Source organism: Gossypium hirsutum, chromosome A10 (assembly GCF_007990345.1).
Source record: "Gossypium hirsutum isolate 1008001.06 chromosome A10, Gossypium_hirsutum_v2.1, whole genome shotgun sequence".
NCBI classification, from domain to species: Eukaryota; Viridiplantae; Streptophyta; class Magnoliopsida; order Malvales; family Malvaceae; genus Gossypium; species Gossypium hirsutum.
Genome location: NC_053433.1, coordinates 108,736,897 through 108,758,545, shown reverse-complemented (window position 1 = coordinate 108,758,545; position 21,649 = coordinate 108,736,897). Strand labels below are relative to the sequence as shown.

The following is a 21,649-nucleotide window of genomic DNA, read 5'->3' as shown; positions in this document are numbered from 1 at the left end:
TATGAAACATTGATATATTTGATAAAATGGGAAGAAATCCCGTTTGAATGAAAGGAAAATTCGATGGATCTCTGAAAAGGAATTGACGGTAAAAAGGATCTAGCCTGGACGGGTGATCCTATCTTGATATAGCCCTCCCGAAGAATATGTGTAAAATGGATTTAGCCTGGACGGGTAATCCGAATTAGGGTCTGAATTTAGCCTGGACTGGTAATTCAGATCCAAGCTCATTAGAGTAATTGTCGTTGCAGGGGATTTAGCCTGGACTGGTAATCCCGACAATACTCTATGAGTTTATATTGCAGGGGATTTAGCCTGGACTGGTAATCCCGCTGCAAGGTTGAGGTTCGCGGGAGTGTGCTCTCTGAAATGGAAATGTGCGCACATGAATATGAATTGACAGACCCGGAATTGTACACTAAAAGTGTACCTCTGAAAATTCATCGAAATTCCAATAAATTCAACGGGATAAATATGAAAAATAATAAGGGAATGAAAATCATGGTATTGATGAGTACATCAATCATGGTATATATATTATTGATACATGGAAATTATTGTACTAGCTTGAATGTTGAGTTTGTGCATGTTAGGGTAATAATGCATTGAATGGATATATGAATGTTTATTATATTGTATTGAAAATATTAGGTAAGTATAATTCTTGTTACATGAGCTTACTAAGCACAAAGTGCATACCCCGTTTCCTTTTTCCCTGTTTTGTAGTGTTAAGAGCTCGGAGGTCGGATTTGGTCGGAGACACATCACACTGTCAACCTCAGGATTTGGTATATAAAGAAACTTTATTTTGGAAATCAATGGCATGTATAAGCTAACAAAGTAAATGTTAACGTGAAATGAATGTAAAGTTAGCCATTAGTATGGTTAACGAACCTGGTTATAGATATGTGATGACGTTATCTTATATAAATGCATGAATCTATCATGAAAATATGTTGAATTGATTTGGTTGATGTGGATTGGTCTCGATTTAATATTACAGGGAAGGTTAGATATTTATAAAAGGGCTATATTGAATATAAAAAAAATTAATTCGTAAACTCCGGTAATACCTCGTACCCTATTCCGGCAATGAATACGGGTAGGGGTATTACACATATGGTATGATGGGATGGTCGGAGATGGTGTGTAAAGGATGGGGGTAAGATTTATGCATATTTGTATTTGTAATCTGAATCCGGATCTGGATTGATTCTGAATCTGGAACTATATGTGTTTTTGGCTGTGTATATACTGTATGCTTGTATCCTTAATTCTGATGGGTTACACACTAAGTTTTCATAAACTCACATCTATTGTATGTTTTGTCAGGTAATCCACAGACTTAGGCAGATCGGTGTGGTAGAGACTCAACGGTGACCACACGACTGTAAATTATTTAAACTTAGTAACTTATGGTTTTATTTATGTTTTTGGTATTCATTTAGAGAGTTTGTAATTTTTGGGACTCTCCGGAGTTTATGGTCGTATAACTGTTAGTTTTGGTTATATATGTTTGATGAATTGCATGCTTCAGCAAAACATTTTTATTTAAAAGTAAAAATTTATATGTAAACAAAGGTTTTTCTAAAACACGACTATATTTTCAAAATATAATTGTTTTAAGGCTTCCATTGTAATAAGTTTTTGTCAAATGAGATAATTAAATGGTGTTTTTGATTAAAAATGTGAACGTCCTGACAAGACAACTCCGTTTTCAAAACCCCTACCTTGTGACACCTTCGGATTCGGCCATAACGTCTAGGCCGGATTTGGGGTGTTACATTTCTTCCCCCTAGTTTCCTATATATATAAAGGGGGTTTACCCTCTACTCTATCAACTCTCTTGCCCATTGTCCCTCAGAAAAAAAAATATCTTTTAAGTTATTATTTTGGTTAAGTGTTGAAATTTTGAGATGGAAAGATTTATTTGTATTTGTGTTTGAGGGAGACATTGTGATAATTTTAAGATGTGTTTGAGTTCACAATGATGTGGTGGTGCTCGGAGACTCACACATTTCATCTATCGTGTGGGGATTGAACCATCACCTTAGAAGCCCATCGCATTGCAACTTGGGCTCCAAGTTCACAGTGGTTATACGGTCATGGGTTAAAGTATAACTAGGGCTCCCAATTGGCAGTGGTTATTGTTGGAAAAATCTCGGTTTGAAAACAGTTTTCTTGTACAGCAAAAAATTAAAATTTTGAAAATCGACCCAGTTTGTGATATTTATGCAATAAATCTTAATTGAATTCATACCTATGTTTTTGGCTTAGCGGACATTCGTTGTTCCTTGATTTCAATCAAACGATCTTCTCCGCTGTTCTCATACCATGAACTAATTCTAGTGTGGCTCGGACCAATTGAATCGAAACACAGAACTATAAAAAAAATTATCGAATTTTGGGATGAAAACAAAAATTTTATCTTCTTAATAGAAAGTGGTAAAATTGATATTCTGGAAAAATATATTTAAAAGTTGAGAATAAACTCTCTCTCTATTTTTCGACAGAATAACAATCTCTCAAAAGTTCTATGAATAACTCTACTAGTGCCATTTTTTATAGGGAGAGAAGGTAGAACCCTTGTAGAGTTGTATAGGTTTATTTTAAATAGAAAAATAACATCCAACTTAGTGTAGGGGAGGGGTGAACATTTAAAAAAAAATTTATTTATTTATTTTTATAAATTTTATACTTCTTTACTAATTTTAAAATTTTAAAATAATTTTTATTTTTCTTTAAAATTAAAAAAAAATTAATTAGTTGATTATGTAGCATCCACTTGTGTGTCACATTAGCAAAGCTAGCAAACATTAATTTTTTCGTTTAGTTTGAGGTGATTTAACAAATAATGCAAATTTTAGAGCTAAGAGTAATAAAAAAATTAAATGGAAGGCTAAAGTAATTTTTTTTTAAGAAAATTGAAGGGTCAAATAAATCATTATGCCTTGTTAAAATTAATATATATATATCTATTATTGCTTTTCCTTTCCACCATTTTAGGCTATTAAACTTGAAAAGCTTGTCAAGGAAGACATGAACACATTCTTTTTATTTTTTGGTTGAAACCAAAGTGTTCACCGTAGTAATTAATTCATTCGCTATAAGTGACCTAGTCTACAAGCTCGCCTTACTCGAAGACCTCGCTAGTTGTGACTTATGGCAGTCCACCCTCAATCAAGTTTCCTGAATCCGTTCCCTTGACCTCTTAACCAACCCCCACAACCACCTTGTCTATCGTACCTACAACATTCTCGTCCTCTCGAAACTACGTTGTTTCATGAATTCTTCAAATGAGCTCTATACTCTCAATGACTTAAACGACCACCATAAGAAACCTAGCCTCAACTTTACCCAAACCAATTTGGTTCCATTCTCCCTTTCTCTCTTCAGTTCATCCATGTTCGACTTCCAATCAAGCTTGCTTGGGAATATCCAAGAAGGTTTATATCAATTTTATTGTTTGTGTAATTTTATTCGTCATAAAATAAAATAAAAGGAAATGAATAATCTATACGATTCTGTAAAAGTCTGGAAATGGAAAAAAAATATTTTGAATATAAAGAATTCAATTTATGTTTAGATTTGATTAAAGATATGATTTTTTATATTGATTAGTTAGATCCAAATTTAGTTTCAATTTTTATATTTGATTAAGAATGATTGATATTTGGTTTTGTATGAAATTCAATTTAGGAATCATGTGAAAGAAATAATGACTTAGTTTATTTGGTGGGCAAGGATTATGTTTTTGCTGTGAAGAATATAAGAAGAGAAAAATAAAGGGGAAGAAGAAAAGGAAAATAAATAAAGAAATAAAAAGAAAAAATTAAATTATTCAAAAGAAAAAAGTATAGAGACTAGTTTTAACAAATGGAAAAGATAGAAAAACTACGTCAAAAGAAATGGAGAAGGAGAAAAACAAATAGAGAAAGAGAAGAGAATGTAAAATAAAGAAAAAAATGAAAGTTTAAAGAACATAAAAGGAACAAATTAAATTGTTCAAAATGAAAAAAAAGGGGGACTAATTGTATAATTTAACTTAAAATTTTCGTTTGAAATGATGATTTAATGTGCCACGCCAGCTTGCCGTTACACCGTTAACGACAATTAACGCTCAGTGACTAAAATGTTGCAACACGATAACGTAAGTGACTAAAGCATAAATTTTCAAACATAAGTGACTAAAATGTAACCTAAGACAAACAAAAGTAATTATTTTGACAGCTTACCCATTATGAAATCAAATTTATCAACAAAATTTCAATACGGTGAATTTTATTTTCTTAATTTAACCCAAATAAATTTATTTGACTTCACTTGATTTGAATTTTATTCCTCTCGACTCGATACGAAAAATATTTCAAATTTAATTATGATAATGTTAGGATTTCGACCCGATTAAGCAACGAACAAGAAAATAGCAGAATAAATTGAGAAATTGAACACACAAATTTAACGTGGAAAAACCACTCCAAAGAGGATAAAAAACCACGGGCAAAGATAATTTTACTATAATGGCAAAAGAACGAAGAGTACAAAAGATGGAGATAAAAATTAAACCCCGAAAACCCGAAAATAAAGAACCCACAAAACGTAAACACAAAATTCTCTAAATGTGTTATGAGTTCTAATCTCTAATGGGTGTATTTTTCTAAGGTTGTAAAAGAGCCTATTTATAGGCTAAGTTCATAAGTCAAATAATAGTAAAATAATCTAAACTAATCAGTGTTTGATTGAAACAAGTAAACAGAGTTTAACTGAAAGACTATTTTTCAAATTTGACTGAAAATAGGAGTCATATTTAACAAATCTCCACCTTGACTCATATTTCCACAATGCCATCTTTGCCAAAGCCCGCCATGAGCCTATCTTGAACTATGCAGAGAATTAACTGAGTCGAATTTGTGCTTAGAAACTGGAAGACTTCTAGCCTTTGACTTGTACACTGCCAAATCAAAACTAACCCGAGTCTGATTTTCACGAACACAGTGTCCTAAATTTTCAAAACCTGCATCTAAAAGAGAACCTCTCTTCAACGAAACAGTCATACCTTTTTCCCTCCTATGACCAAGCTGCCTCCGCTCCAAACAAGTTGACTTCAACTCCGTAACGGACGAAGGACGTCCGATTTCACTGGTCACTGTATAACCTTCCAGAATATAAAGACTGCCGGTTCTTTTACCTTTTAACAAAACGAGAGCTCCACGAGATACTTTAATACCGCTCGACTCAATGTTGATTTTGCATCCTTTCAAGTCTAAAATACTTAAGGAGATGAGATTCTTTCGTAAATCAGGTACATATCTTACATCTGAAAGTGTCCTAATCATCCTATCGTGCATCTTAATTTTAACAGTACTAATACCAATTACCTTACTAGATGAATCATTTCCTATGCGCACAACTCCACCTTCAATCGAACTGTATGTGGAGAACCATTCTCTATTGGGACACATGTGGAAAGAACATCCTGAATCTAGGATCCACTCGGACGTGAGCTTGGTGTTATCACTTGTTGACACTAACAAGAAATCATCCCCATTTTCATTGGCCAAATTAGCACCAGCTACATCTTCCTCGTTACTCTCAGCAGCTTTTTTATTTCGCAGTTTATAACAATCTGCTTTGACGTGACCTAACTTTTTACAATAGCGGCACCTTTTATCTCGTTTCTTTGATGCTACCAAAACGGAAGCTTGCCTATCTGTCTTGCTATCCAAATGAAGCTCATTGTCGAGTTTGTCTCTATTCAACAAATGCCCCTTCACATCTTCGAACGAGAGTTTGTCTCTGCCATAAATCAGGGTCTCCCTGAAAGACTTGTATGAAGGGGGTAAAAAGCACAATAATAGCATAGCCTGATCTTCATCGTCAATATGAACCTCAACATTCTTTAAATCATTTAAAAGAGTAATGAATTGACTGATGTGATCTCTAAGAAGCTCACATTCGTTCATGCGAAACGTAAATAGACGTTGTTTCAACACTAAACGGTTAGCCAGAGACTTAGTCGCATAAAGAGTTTCTAACCTTTTCCACAAGGCAGATGAGGTCTTCTCCATCAATACCTCCTGTAATACTGTATTCGCGAGGCACAACTAGATTGCAGATAAAGCCTTTTCATCAAGCTCTTCCCATTCTGTTTTATTTAGATTCTCAGGCTTTTTCCCGATAACAACCTTTTTCAAGCCTGATTGAACTAGAATTGCCATCATCCGAACTTGCCACAGATTGAAACTTGTCTCACCATCGAACTTCTCAATTTCAAACCTTGTTGTTGCCATCTCTGAACGGGCTGATCTATGAAAATTGAACTAGCTCTGATACCACTTGTTAGGATTTCGACCCGATTAAGCAACGAATAAGAAAATAGCAAAATAAACTGAGAAATTGAACACACAAATTTAACGTGGAAAAACCACTCCAAAGAGGATAAAAAACCACGGGCAAAGATAATTTTACTATAATGGCAAAAGAACGAAGAGTACAAAAGATGGAGATAAAAACTAAACTCTGAAAACCCGAAAACAAAGAACCCACAAAACATAAACACAAAATTCTCTAAATGTGTTATGAGTTCTAATCTCTAATGGGTGTATTTTTCTAAGGTTGTAAAAGAGCCTATTTATAGGCTAAGTTCATAAGTCAAATAATAGTAAAATAATCTAAACTAATCAGTGTTTAATTAAAACAAGTAAACAGAGTTTAACTGAAAGACTATTTTTCAAATTTGACTGAAAATAGGAGTCATATTTAACAGATAAAATAAGACTTGTCAACATGGCTAACTCGGACTTGTTTAAATCGTTTCAATCGAATGCTCAATCTCTTTTTAGTGAATGAAACAACTTTTTATTGTTTTCTAATTTGCACATATCTTTATTTTACAAAAAAGTATTTTTATAATTTTCAACCAAATATGTTTGTTATCAAATTTCTAAAAGAATATGATAACTAAAACTATCTCTATTTCTTTAAACCAAACAGAGCCTAATATTGTTGGTGATTTAATTATTTTTAAACAATTTCATTATAGGTTCTGATCATATTTGTTTTTTTTAATAGAATGTTTAGAACTACCCATAGCTTCTCCTCAACCTATAAATAGGAGGATAATGCAATTTAGTGCACTCAAACCCACGTTCTCTTGTATTGGCAATAATGCTTATGTCAATTGAGCTAAGACTCAATTGACAGTAATTTAATATTTTTTTAAATGCTTTTGATAATATATAATAAAAATCACCTTATAGAAATTCTTTTCTTAGAAAAGAAAGGAAAATGATAAGAAAATAAGTATCTACTTATCACTTAATAGTGAATCTTTTTAATAATTATAGTATTCTTTAGAACTTCACATTTAAATTTGACTTTATTTAAAATAACTACAAGTTTTTTAAAAAATAAAGGTAAAAATGTTAAATAAAAAAATTTCATAATTTATATTTATTAAACAATCTAATTATATTCTATTTTAATTTTAATTAATATTCAAAATGAATTTATAACTTAAATTTAAAACTTAATTGGGATAAATCTCAAAATTACACATGAATATTAATTTAACGTGCAATTGTATACATGAATTTTAATTTGGTGCAGTTATACACGTGAAACTTTAATTGTGGTTCAAATGTATACTTAAAATTTTAATTTTGATTTAATCATACACATTTAAGGAAATAAATATATCAATTTATTTTTATATTTAATAAATATAATTATTTAGGTATGCAATATATAAACATAAAATGATGTTATGTCAATAATTGTGTTAATAATTTACAAGAATTGAATCAAATCAAAATTTCATGTATAAAATTGCACAAAACAAAAGTTCATGTACACAATTGCACGTTAAACCATAGTTTATGTATAGTTAGACTTGTTCATGGGTTAGGCTATTCGCCTATACTCGAAGGGCCGTCCGAAATTTGGGTAAAAATATTAGGTCCGAAAAATGAGCTTAGGCAAAAAAAATAGGCCAATTTAAAATATGGGTCAGGCTCGGGTTTGAATATTCAAGGCTTGATTTCAAGCCCAAGCCTGGTTTGACCTAACCCGTTTTTAAGGTTACAATACTTTATATTATGTTACTTTTATATATTATGTAATTTAGAACACATTAAAAATGTAAAGGCCTGAATAATTTATTTCTATTTTTGTAAATATTTGACATAAAGGTGTATATACTTCAGTGGTTAAGTGTTTTAGGTATGCGTGTGAGGTCTTGGGTTCAAGTCTCACCTTTGCCAAATTTTGTTATTTTTCTAATCCTAGCCTTACCTTTGTTGAGTGGGCTTATATAAAATTATCTGTTAATTCATATATGGATGAGATAGGGAGTCCGTGTAAGTAGGTGGTTGTGGATGAGAGAATAGTGGGGAATTATCATTTTTTATTTTTATTTTGTCTTTGTTTTTTTCAAAAATTTGTTTTTCTCTCTCAAAAAAATTTGACATCAAAATTTCTTCTTTTTTTTTCTTTTCTGATATTTTCTTTTCTTCTTCTTTGCAAACATTTGCTTTATTCTTCTTCGATTCGGCTTATCAATCTATTGTTCAATCGTGTTGCTGGAATTGTCGGGCTTTCCTTCTGATTCGGTAAGTAGAACTTTGTTTATTACTACGGTTGGTTATGAGATGATAACGATGTTTTTGGCAACTATTATTTGGTGTTTAATCGATAAAATCTGCGTTTAAGTAAAGGTTGTGAGGCGAAAGATTACACTGTAACGACTTAATTTGAGGTCGTAGTTATTTTTGTTAGCAGTGAGTCAGTTTTTGTGTTTTTGGTTAATCGTGTTAGACTAGTAAATTGGTTGTTGAAGGATTTGGGTATTTTGTTTTTAGGTGTGGGTGGTCTTGGAAGTGGTTTCACGTCGAAAAGTATCAGGTGTGTACCTATTACATAGAAAATTGAGCTTTAACGAAAGCCAAAAAACCACACTATCGACGCCACACAGGAGTGTGCCTGGCTGTGTGATTGGCCGTGTGCGAGACATAGCCGTGTGTTTGACGAAGGTGTGGCCGTGCCCTAGACACGGCCGTGTGGTGGTGCTAGTATGGTCCTGTGAGCCACACGGGCTAGGCTAGGTTGGATGTGTGAGCCACACATGCATGTCACACGGGCGTGTGGGTTTTGGGCCAGGCCGTGTGGGCCACACGAGTAAGGCCAATCCGGGCATATGGGTCCATATTTTTGAAATTTTTCCTAGGGTCACACGGCTCGTTCTAATCGACTGTGGGCCTACCGTAGGGTCGGTAAGGGCTAATCAAACCCTAAAACTATGTGATTTGATAGTCTGATATTTTGTTATGAGTATGACACTGTTGTGCATGTCTGGTTATTCTATTATAATTATATATTTGATATTTGTATATGTGCATGTTAAACATGAAATTTTTGTACTTGTAATCTCTAATTATGTATGGGGTGGGATTTGTATATGTGGAGGAAGTGATCATATTTATGTTTTAATTTAATGTTTTAATTTCCCACTCGTCCATCCAAACTTCTCTCGAGCATTGCTCGACACACCATCTCACATAACACATAACAATAACTAACCATCTCGGATTTGATTTTTGATGATGGTCGTTCACTGGTCATCTATGACGATGACTATTACTACCACCATAGTTTGATCTAGTTTTGATGGTGTTTTAAAACGACCATCCCGTCCTATCCGGTTTAGATGGCTTTACACATAAAGTATCATCCTAGTTGGTCTAGTTTGGTGGCTTTTTAGCCTACATCCCACCTTATCCGTTTTGGATGAGATTGCCGCCTACTTCGTGTAGTACTGACTTTCGATGTGGACTTAAATTGCCATTGTCTCTAAAGGAACTCCTCCGTCCTCCATTCCCAATCATATCATACTTATTATAAAAATTTGATACTATGCTTCTTTAACATATTTACTGTCACAACTTATCATGAAATGACATTTAATCATGCATTCAATCAATCTCACATACACACACATATATTTGATGCGTGTAAAAAGAATAACAGTAACGCATATACAAGGGTTCGCATAAAACATACATAGAGATCACACATAGCATGTATAGGGTTCGCATAACTAAATATGTATAATTCACCTATTAAGTAATTAAATATCGCATATAATTTCTAAGGGTTCACATATAATCTCTACGTACTCACGTTACAATGCCTATAGTGTTCGCATGATATTTATATCTCCTCTAGGTTCTCTTATTATACAGTTCACGTAACAACTCTTTTAATTTCCTAACACTACAATTAATCACACTAGATCCCACACTTGATTTGAATACTTAAAAACCTTAGCTTTGGAGAGACGGATGATCTACTCGAGAAAAGAGGGATGATTTTGAAGATTTTGAATTCCTTGATTGAAAACTAATTTAACAATAGAAGAGAAAAAGGAAGAACCCAAGAATTTGAAAGAACTTTGCAATATGAGTTTTGAAGGAAAAATAAAGAATAAATAGAGGGAAGGAGGATAAAATCTATTAGGATTAGAAGATAAAAAAAAAGGATTTCTATTTCTATTTGAATTTATTTAAAAAAAAGATTAATTTCAAATTAGAATAAAAAAGATTTAAAAAAATGGAATTTTAATTCTATTTGGGGCATTACTATAAATTTTTTAAAGTTTGAGGCGTGACTACAATTTTTCAAAGCTTGGCTGAATTAAAAGCAGAGCAAAAAGGAAGATACAACTCAAACACAAGTTTGATGAACAAGAAGGTTAGTGCCTTAACCAATGGGCTATTGCCCAATTTTTATTTTATTTTTATGCTTAATTATTCTTATTCCTTCTTGCTGGAGGATTGTCAATTTTTCAAAATTAAAGGAAAATATAAGATTTGAACCTAAGACTACTAGGTATAGAAGATAGTATTTTATCACTTAAACTATATCTTATTTCTTATTTATTTTAGTCATTTAATTCTACGTATCTATTTGGGGTTCAACTTAAATATTCTCTATTAGTTTATATAATTACTCAATTTTTTTTCTAGTTTATTTAACTATCATAGTTTTTTTTATACTCTCCTATTTTAGTTCATGTATAATTATTAATACACATAGTCAATACTTACTATTAATATTTTATTTTACCTCTTTTCCAATTAGGTCCTAACTCAATTAAAGCTCATTATATCTAAATTAAATCTCGTAATCAGATTTTGTTCTAATAAAACCTTATTATATTATCTTAATAATTTAATTAATTAATTTTTTCCTAATTTTAGTATTAGTTTCAACCCCATAATTTTGTAACCCAATTAATCTAACTCTCTATATTTTGGGTGTGACAGTTTTGACCATTAATTATGCTAATGTGATTTATAGAAGCTACTGCAAGATGACATATGGCATACTATGTTAATAATTTATTTTAAAAAATATTTTTTAAAATTTCATCTACAATAAACTTGGACATATGGTTGTCCAAGTTCATTTGAATCTGGATAATCATTTATCAATATTCATTCTGAATGTGTGCAACATATAAAATATTAAAAATTATAAAAATATTTAAAAAATAATTTTTTCACATGTGACCTTTTGGTGACTCATCATTCACGTATGTAACTACTGTTATGTTATAGTAAAGGCTTTTTTCCACGAAAAGAAGGCCTCAACTCTTCTCCATTTCTGCAAAATTTAGATTCATGCACGTAAGTTGAAAAGAATAAGCAATGGTCCCTACCCAATAATTAATTTTCAATTTCCTCATAATTTACAGTAAGATAGGGATCAGTTTAGACTAAGTGCGGATGGATTTTTATAAGTTATAAATATTTTTATTTTAAACGTAGAAATTAATTTTATTTTTACGGTGATGATAATATAATACAAGCTCGTTTCATTTAAAGTAAAAATTTGATATAATATGTTTTATTTTGATAGAAATATTAATATATATAGATAGATAGATAGCTTCTACTTATAATTTAGTCCTTTTTAATCTCTATGCGATACAACTTTGACCCTTATTACAATTTAGTCTCTACCTCTAGATTAATCACTAATTTAATACAATTATTTATCCAAAATTCGATTCACTTCTAATATAACTCTAAAATCTGTTTTTAGAAACATAGTCCTGAAATCGAACTTTCTGACAACCCGAGAAAATTTTATAAAATACTAAAATTTTAAAAACTGAAAAAGTACAAAAATTAAAGCATAGGACTAAATTAGTAATATAGGGGCTAATTGCTTAAAGGTTAAGTAGAGTAAAAGAAGACTTGTTAGTCAACAAGCCTGAATATATGAATCAAAGGAGAGGAGAAGAAACCTTGAATCTTCCCAGATAGCATCATCTACCTCCACATTATCTCATAGTGGAAGGTATTTATATATCTTCCTAGGCAGAAGCGATTCTAGAGAGAGAAGGGAGGCATGGGCTCCGGCCCCCTAGAATGAAAAATTATCATTTAGGCCCTCTAAATTTTTTTAAAATTTTAAATTAGTAAAGTTAAAATTGTACTTTGGCCCCTTAAAATTATAAAAATTTAATTTAATCCTTTAAACATTATAAAGATATAGACTATAAAAAATTAAAATTTCATTCGGCCTTCCCTAAAAATTGTTCTGGCTTCGCCTTGTTCCCAGGTATTCATAATGGAGGATTTAAAATTTTAAAATTTGAAAAAGTAGAAAAGCAAAGCATAGGGATTAAATTAGTAATATAGGGGCTAACTCCTTAAAGGTTAAGCAGCATAAGCAATGACGTGTTTAAAAAAGAAGGAACAAGACTTTAAGTCAACAAGCCTGAATATATGAATCAAAGAAGGAGAGGAGAAGAAATCTTGAATCTTCCTAGATAGCATCTTCTACCTCCACATTATCTCATAATGGAAGGTATTTGTATATCTCTATAGCTTCTTTTTTTTTATCATAAACCTTGCATTGTCTAAAGCCCTTTTTTTAAACTGATAGTTTGAGTGTAGTGGATAGCAAGTCTAAGCAAGCCTATGGAGGTGACATGGTAGAAAAAAGTTTGGAGTGATGTTCGTAGTAAGCGTTTAGGTGTCAATGGACAAGTAGTGAAGGTGACATGGAGGATTGAGAATTTCTCCAGTATGAAAGATAGAAAGCACTGCTTTGAAATTTTCACGGTTGATGGCAACAATTGGTACTTTGGGTTTCCAAATTCTACAATCGTGTTGTTGGAATTGTAGGTTTTCCTTCTGATTTGGTAAGTAGAACTCTGTTTATTACTACGGTTGGTTCTGAGATGATAGCGGTGGTTTTGGCAACCATTATTTGGTGTTTAATAGATAAAATCTGTGTTTAAGTGAAGGTTGTGAGGCTGAAGATTACACTGTAGTGGCTTAATTCGAGGTCGTGGTTGTTTTTGTTAGCGGTGAGTTAGTTTGTGTTTTTGGTTAATTGTGTTAGACTAGTAAATTGGTTGCTGAAGGATTTGGGTACTCTATTTTTAGGTGTTGGTGGTCTTGGAAGTGGTTTCGCGTCGAAAATGTACCATGTGTGTACCCCTTACGTAGAAAATCGAGCTTCGACGAAAGCCAAAAAACCACACTGTCGATGCCACACGAGCATGTGGCTGGTCATGTGGTTGGCCGTGTGCGAGACATGGTCATGTGTTTGACGAATGTGCGGTCATGCTCTAGACACGGCCGTGTGGTGGTGCTGGTGTGGTCGTGTAAGCCACATGGTCTAGGCCAGGTTGGGCATGTGGGCCCACACGAGTATGTCACATATGTGTGTGGGTTTTGGGCCAGGCCATGTGGGCCACACGGGTAAGGTCAATCTAGGCAAGTGGGCCCATATTTCTAATTTTTTTCCTAGAGTCGCACGGGTCGTTCTAATCGACTGTAGGCCTACTGTAGGGTCAGTAAGGGCTAACCAAATCGTAAAACTATGTGATCTGATAGTCTGATATTTTGCTCTGAGTATGACACTATTGTGCATGTCTGGTTATTTTATTATAAATATATAATTGATATTTGTATATGAGCATGGTAAACATGAAATTTTTGTATCTGTAATCTGTAATTATGTGTGGGGTGGGATTTGTATATGTAGAGTAAGTGATCTGTATGGCGACATTCCGCCTATATTCTGGCAGCTTGACTGCATATTATTTGAATGTGTCGCATTGACATTATATGGTGTGTAGGGGTGAGTGGGTGTTTTTAACCCCACATTGTATGATGGGAAAGTCGGAGATGGTGTGTAGAGGATGGAGGTAGGACTCACTATATCTGGTTCTGTTTATCTGTATCTATATTTGTATCTATAAAGGATTGTAGTCCGAGTCCGAATCTAAATTTGACCGTGTATGTGATATCTGTTTGTAAAGCATGCCTATTTTTGCTAGGTTACACATTGAGTTTACATAAACTCACATCTGTTTGTCTGTTCTGTTCAGGTAATCCACAAACTTAGGTAGATCGGTGCGGTGGAGACCCAGTGGTGACCACTCTGTGGACTGTATGGTTTTTAACTGTTGGTTTTGGTTTCATTTGACAAAACGTTTTAGGAAAAACGATAGTTTTACTCAAACAAGGGTTTTCTGAAAATACGAACTAGACTTTCAAAATATAATGATTTCATTAGTCTTCCTCTGTAATTAGTGCTTTGGCAAAATAAATTAATTAATAAAACGTTTTCAATAAAAGTTGTATAAACGGAATGGGTTACCAGGCTTCAATGAATTTGCACTATTTTCAAAACCCTTTTATTGTAACATTACCATATTTGGACATAACATATAGTCCGGGTTTGGGGTGTTACAAAAAAAATAAACTTATATTAAATATATAATACTACTCTAATATAAACATTAAAACAATGTTAAGATGATTATATAAAAAATTTCAATAAATAAAAAATATATAAAATGTATAAAGTTATTAAATATTAAAGTAATATAATATAAATATTTTTTAAAAAATTTTAAAAAAATTGGGCGGGGCCTAAAATGGGCTTGGATTAGTCTTTTATAAACACGGGCAAGTTTAGGTAAAATTTTAAGCCTATATTCAGGGTCGAGCTGGGATTGGGCAAGCATAAAATATGTTAATATCATACTTAGGCTCAGCCCAAAGCCAACTCAACCCGATCCATGAGCATCTCTATATCTAGTTTTGATATTTATCCCTACTTAATTTTTCATCATTTAATTTTTAACACTTAACATTTCAATTTGCAGAAAGCATATTTTATATAAATTTAAAAACACAACTCTAAAATTTTAAGTTTAAAAAATAAGATGTTAGGATGAAATTATGGGATATTATATATCTAAATATATTGTATATCTCTTTTAGGCAGGCACATATTGAGGGCATATGTTAGGATTTTGAGCGGGGATTAATAAATATATACGGCTTCAATTTAAAATCTTCACCCCTCCATTTTGTTTTGGTTTCCCAAATTCTCTAATCCTACGAGGAACAGTCTAACCCCTGTTTTTTTACCGAAAATTGAAGTCTGTGGATGTTAATGGACTAATAACGAAGGTCACATGGAGGGTTGAAATTTTGAGTGCAGTTCATAGTCAGTCCAAGTCTCCGGGTGTTAATGGACAAATAACGAAGATCACATGGAGGATCGAGAATTTCTCCAGTATTAAAGACGGAATGCTCTCTTCTGAAAATTTCACTGTTGATGGAAACAAATGGTAATTCTGATATTTTTCTTGTTGGGTATGTTTTTGTTTGCATTTTATATACCGAACTTAGATTTGCAAACTTATTTGGCAGGCGACTTAGCATCTACCCCAAGGGGAACAAAGTGGATTTTTGTCAATTTTATTAGAAGTTGCAGATTCAGCTACTTTGCCTTGTGGATGGAGTAGAAATGCCCAATTTGGACTTGCAGTCATCAATCAATTCGATCGTGAACCTTCCATTACGGATGGTATTTTTTGTTGAACCAATAACATTTCTACAAAACAAAGTATCAACCTTCTTATGGTTGTTCTTATTTAATGAGTTTACAAAACACAGCCAATCACTATGGGTAATAGTTATTCTTCAAAAATAAAAGTAAAGGAAATGAATAATCTACACAATTTTGAAAAAGTTTGGAAATAGAAAAAATTTGTTTTGAATATAAAGAATTCAATTTATGGTTAGATTTGATTAAGGGTATGATTTTTTTATATTGATTAGTTAGATCCAATTTTAGTTTCAAAATTAGGTTATATTCAAATCGAGATTTTGATATTTGATTTCAGTGAAATTTAATTTAAGAATCATGTAAATGAAACAACGACTTGGTTTGTTTGGTGAGTAAATATTATGTTTTTGTAGTGCAGAATATGAGAAAAGATAAAAATAAAGGGGAAAAATAAAAGGAAAATAAAGAAATAAAAAGAAAGAATTAAACTGTTCAAAAAAAAAGTATAAGGAATAGTTTTAACAAATGGAAAAGATAAAAAAATTTACATTAAGTTTGTCTATTGACATGGTTTCTCTGTCTGTCTATTGACACGGTTTTATCATATTTTTTCAGAAAAAAGAAAAAGAAAAAGAAACTACTTCTCATTCTTTAATCGTATTCTTGCTTTGGTTTCCCTTTTGTTTCTGGTTCCTAGAGAGTTCAGATGGAAGAAGAGATAGCCAATCTGCGATTAATTGATGAAGAGGAAGAAGCGTTCCAAGAGGAAGCAACAGTAGTAGAAAGGAGTTACCAGCTCTGTTTGGTGGGGAGATGTTTAACTGATAGTGTGGTCCATTTTCCCTCGCTACGTAACACAATGGCTGATTTGTGGCATCCTATAGGAGGGATATGTATCTTAGATCTTGGAGAAAAACGATACCTTTTCCAATTCTTTCATGATGTTGATATGCAAAGAGTGCTTGCGGGTACTCCTTGGTTTTTCAATAACCATTTGCTTATCCTGCAACAAGTCAAAAGTGAAGAAGATCCGTCAGCCATAGTTCTGAATTTTACAGAATTCTGGGTTCAAATACATGAGTTGCCCCTAGGAATGATGACTGAAATAATAGCCAGGCAATTTGGTGAATTTTTGGGAAAATTTTTAGAATATGATTCTTCTATTCCGACTCTGAGCTTAAAAAATTTTATGCGCATTCAGGTTTGTTTAGATGTATCTTCTCCGTTGAAAAGAAAGAAAAAAATCCAGATTGGAAAATCGAAGACGGTGTATGCTCACTTTCAATATGAAAAACTGAGCTTATTTTGTTTTATTTGTGGAAAGCTGGGGCATGGAGAAAGTTATTACCCTCTTCGACTTCATATTGAACCATCCAAAATTGTATTCGGCTGGGATATTTCATTGAGGGCAGTGGTGCGGCGACGTAACATGATGGTGAGCAGGTGGCTCCGTGTAGCTGATGGATCGCAATGGAATAATGGAAATATGGAAAGTATCAATCAGAGCAGTAATTGGGAGATTAACACTAGGCGCAATTTAAGGGGGGATTCGTGGAAAATTTTTTCAAATCCCAATTTAATTCATTTGAATTCCAATCAAAAGATTTTACCAAAAGGGATTGACAGTTGGCAGAATCTGGGCAGTGAAGAATTGCATGATAGTGGTTTTAAAAGTGGGCCCAATAATATGATATTGGAGGTGGAGAATGATCCTTTAATTATTTTGGAAAGAAAAAAATGGTAAATGGTAGTGGATGGTTCATTAATTACCGTGAGTAATAATGTTGAAGTAGGTTTTTCTGATTTAACGGCTAGCTCTAGTGAACAGAGCAGCTGAATGCAATGAAAATATTAAGTTGGAACGTTCGTGGTTTGGGGAGATCACGAACTATTAAGAGGCTAAAAAACAAGTTGAGAGCTATTAATCCCCAAATTTTGTTTCTTATAAAAACAAAATTAAGTTATAAAAGAATGGAAGTAGTTAGATTGAAATGCGAGTTTGAAAATGGAATTGATATTGGAGCGTTGGGCTCAAAAGGAGGACTATCTCTGGGTTGGAAGGAAATTCATTGATCCGACTCAAAAATTTTTCTTCTTTTCATATTGATGTTGAGGTGTGTGATAATGAATGTGATGCAGTTTGGAGATTAACGGGGTTTTATGGGAATCCGGATGAAAGGAGCAGAGTTGAATCTTGGGATTTACTTAGACGTCTGAGTCACGATCAAATGACACCTTGGGTTGTGTTGGGGGATTTTAATGAAATCACAAACTCTTTTGAAAAAAAGGGGGTCGACTGAGAGCTGAACATCAAATGAATGAATTCCAAATGACGCTGGAAGATTGTGGACTTAACGATCTAGGTTATATTGGAAGGTGGTTTACGTGGAAGTGTGGAAGGTTTTTGGCTACAAACATAAGGAAGAGGCTGGATCGGGAAGTTGTATCTTTGAATTGGGTGAATCTTTATCCAAGCTACCAGCTAGAACATTTGAGCCACTCTTTTTCAGATCATTGTCCTATACTACTGGATACTATAGGAAGACAAAGGAGTGAGTTATGCAATAAAGACAAAATTTTACGGTTTGAGGCCAAGTGGTGCTTTGAGAATTTATTTGAGCAGAAGGTTAAGAGATATTGGGCTGATTCTTCAAGAAGTGTTCCAGACAGGCTGGAGAGAATGCGACAGCAGATCCAGAGATGGGAAAAATCTAGAAGTAGAAAGCAAAAGAAGAACCACGCAGAATTAGAAGAGCGACTAAATAGTCTCTATACTCGGGATCCAACTAATGAAATACTAGCTGAAATTGTAGATGTCCAAATAGGTCTTAATTTAGAGGCTGATTGGAGGAAATTTTTTGGGAGCAACGAACTTGCGTCAATTGGTTGAAAAATGGAGATTGAAACACCAGTTATTTCCATAAAGTAGCTGTTCAACGACAAATTCGTGGACAAATTAAGGGCTTGGAAGGGAAGAACGGCACAAGGACTACCACGAATAATGAGATGCTGAAGCTTACTTTCGATTTTTTTGGTAATCTTTTTTCGGCTTTAGAAACGGGTACGGATGAACGCCTATTTGAGTTAGTTGAAAAAAGAATTACTGCAGATATGAATGAGAAGCTGCTACAGAATTTTACTAAGGAGGAGATTACTCAAGCTGTCAAATTGAAGGAGCCTTTGAAAGCCCCCGGAATTGATGGATTCCCAGTAATCTTTTTTCAAAGGTACTGGCATATTCTTGGTACTAACATTATTAGCTACTGTTTGTCTATTTTGAATGGAGAAACTGAAATAGGTGAGATTAATAAAACACGTATTATTTTGATTTCTAAAGTCGAAAATCCAAAAACCTTTCACAATTTAGACCCATAAGTCTGTGTAACATAGTTTACAAAATTATCGCGAAAGTCTTGGTGAATCGTATGAGTGCAATATTGGAAAATTGTATTAATGAAGCCCAATGCGATTTTATCCCAGGAAGACATATATCGGATAATGTGCTAATTGCTTATGAGGTCCTTCATTCATTGAAGATGAAAAAGAAAGGAAAAAAAGGACACTTTGTGCTTAAACTCGATATGAGTAAAACGTACGATCGAGTTGAATGGGATTTTTTGGTTGGAATGATGATGCATTTGGGTTTTCACGAGGACTGGATTGTTCTTATAATGCTATGTATTTGTTCTGTTTCCTATTTTGTGAGGCTTAATGGATCAGACAGTGAGTGGTTTTCACCTTCAAGAGGCTTATGACAAGGAGACCCTCTCAGCCCTTATCTCTTTTTGATTTGTGCGGAGGGTTTTTCTACGCTACTTAATGAAGCAAAAAATAAAGGCCTGATGAGGGGTGCCCCTATTGGAAGAGAAAGATTGTCGATTAAACATTTGTTCTTTGCGGATAATTGTATTCTATTTGGAGACGCATCAAACGAGGGAGCTATGGTGGTTCGAGATACTATTTAGGAGTATGAGATGGTTTCGGGTCAGAGGGTGAATTTTGATAAATCACTCATCTATTTTGGGGCTAATGTAGATACAAATGTCAAAGAATCTATTACTAATTTACTGGGTGTTCGGGTGGCTTCCAATCCGGAAAAGTATTTAGGGATACCTATGATGGTAGGACGGAAAAAGAAGCGGGCTTTTGCCAATTTTGTAAACTGGTTTAGAAAACGAATTGAAGGATGGAGTTTGCGTTACTTATCTATAGGAGGAAAGGAAGTTTTTGTTAAGTCAGTTTTACAAAGTATACCAGGTTACGTTATGCAATGTTTTGCTCTACCGAAAATGTTATGTCGAAAACTTAAAGGCGTAATGAATAAGTTTTGGTGGTCCAATAACAAATCGCTTAAGGGCATTCATTGGAGTAATTGGGATGCTTTGTGCAAACCGAAAAATGCTAATGGGCTGGGTTTTAAAAATCTAGTTTTGTTTAATAAAGCCTTATTAGCAAAACAGGTTTGGCGTCTTTTATCCCAGCCCAATTGTCTTTTAGCAAAAGTTTTAAAATCTCGTTATTACCCTTTTTCAATTATATTATCAGCAAAAATTGGCTCTTACCCATTGTTTACCTAGAAAAGCATTTGCAGTGTTCGGGACCTGATTGACGAAGGAATTCTGTGGAGAATTGGTAATGGTGCTAGCATAAAAATTTGGAATGACCCCTGGTTACCTAGAGCAGGAAATAACAGAATATCAGCTCAACAAATTAATCCAAACTGGACGACAGTAAATCAGTTGATTGAGTCTGAGACCAATACCTGGAACAAGGATCTGATTTATAATATTGTTGATGAAGATCATGCAGCTCGTATTTTTTCTATTCCGCTTTCTGAGGCTAACTCGGAGGATATGCTGGTCTGGAAACATGAAGGCACTGGGGAGTATTCTGTGAAGAGCAGGTATCGGGTCCTTGTTACAGAACTATTACATAACTCTACATACACTTCCTCTAATGTCGAGGCCTATAAGGATTTTTACATATCTTTTTGGTCTTTGAACATCCCAACAAAGATAAAAATACATTTATGGAGACTGTTAATAATTTTTTACCCCATTACTGTAATTTGCTTCAAAGAAGTTTAAAGGTTGAAGTCAACTGTCCCATTTGTAAGGTAGCTCCTGAAGATTCTGACCATCTGCTGTGGTCTTGTGGTATCTTACAGCAGATCTGGGCTTCTCTCAAAATCAAGATTGCTCCTGATGATGGCTTTTCGAGCTGCAAAAGTCGTTTTGTTAATTCTTTCTCTGTAGCTGATAATCATAACAGACAACTTATTGCAATTTCTATATGGGCCCTATGGTATAGACGGAACAAGTTGATTTATGAAGGAGTTAAATTTTCTTTGCAGGAACTACTTGGATTCATTCGAGGTTATGGTCATGAAATCTGCCTAAGCCAAGAGAATTTGAGAGTTTTTTATAGATCTCCGGAAACAGAACGATGGAACACCCCAGAAATTGGTTTTATTAAAATCAATTTTGACGCAACTTTTAAAGTTGACTCCAGAACTTCTACAACAGTAGTACTGGCTAGGGATTCAAAAGGAGAAGTGGTAGGGGCAGAAACTTATCTGTTCGAAGACGTTGTTGATGCTTTTGTGGCTGAAGCAAGGGCGTGTGAAAGGGCTATCCTCTTCGTGATCAAAATGGGTTTTTGACGGCTGCTTGTAGAGGGGGATTCACTATTAGTTATCAAAAAGCTCAAGATAAAGAGGGAGGATAGATCGATTATTGGAAATTTTTTTGGAAAAAAGTATTTTACC

The 21,649-nt window shown here is 33.6% G+C and overlaps 1 long non-coding RNA gene across 1 annotated transcript; it reads right to left on the bottom strand.

Moving 5' to 3' along the window:
• Positions 1 to 16,371: 16,371 nt before the first annotated feature.
• On the bottom strand, positions 16,372 to 20,438 carry LOC121207665 (uncharacterized). Its single transcript, XR_005902788.1, has 2 exons — positions 17,231 to 20,438; positions 16,372 to 16,885 (listed from the first exon to the last, which is right to left on the bottom strand). It is a non-coding gene; the product is annotated as an uncharacterized lncRNA (long non-coding RNA).
• Positions 20,439 to 21,649: the final 1,211 nt, after the last annotated feature.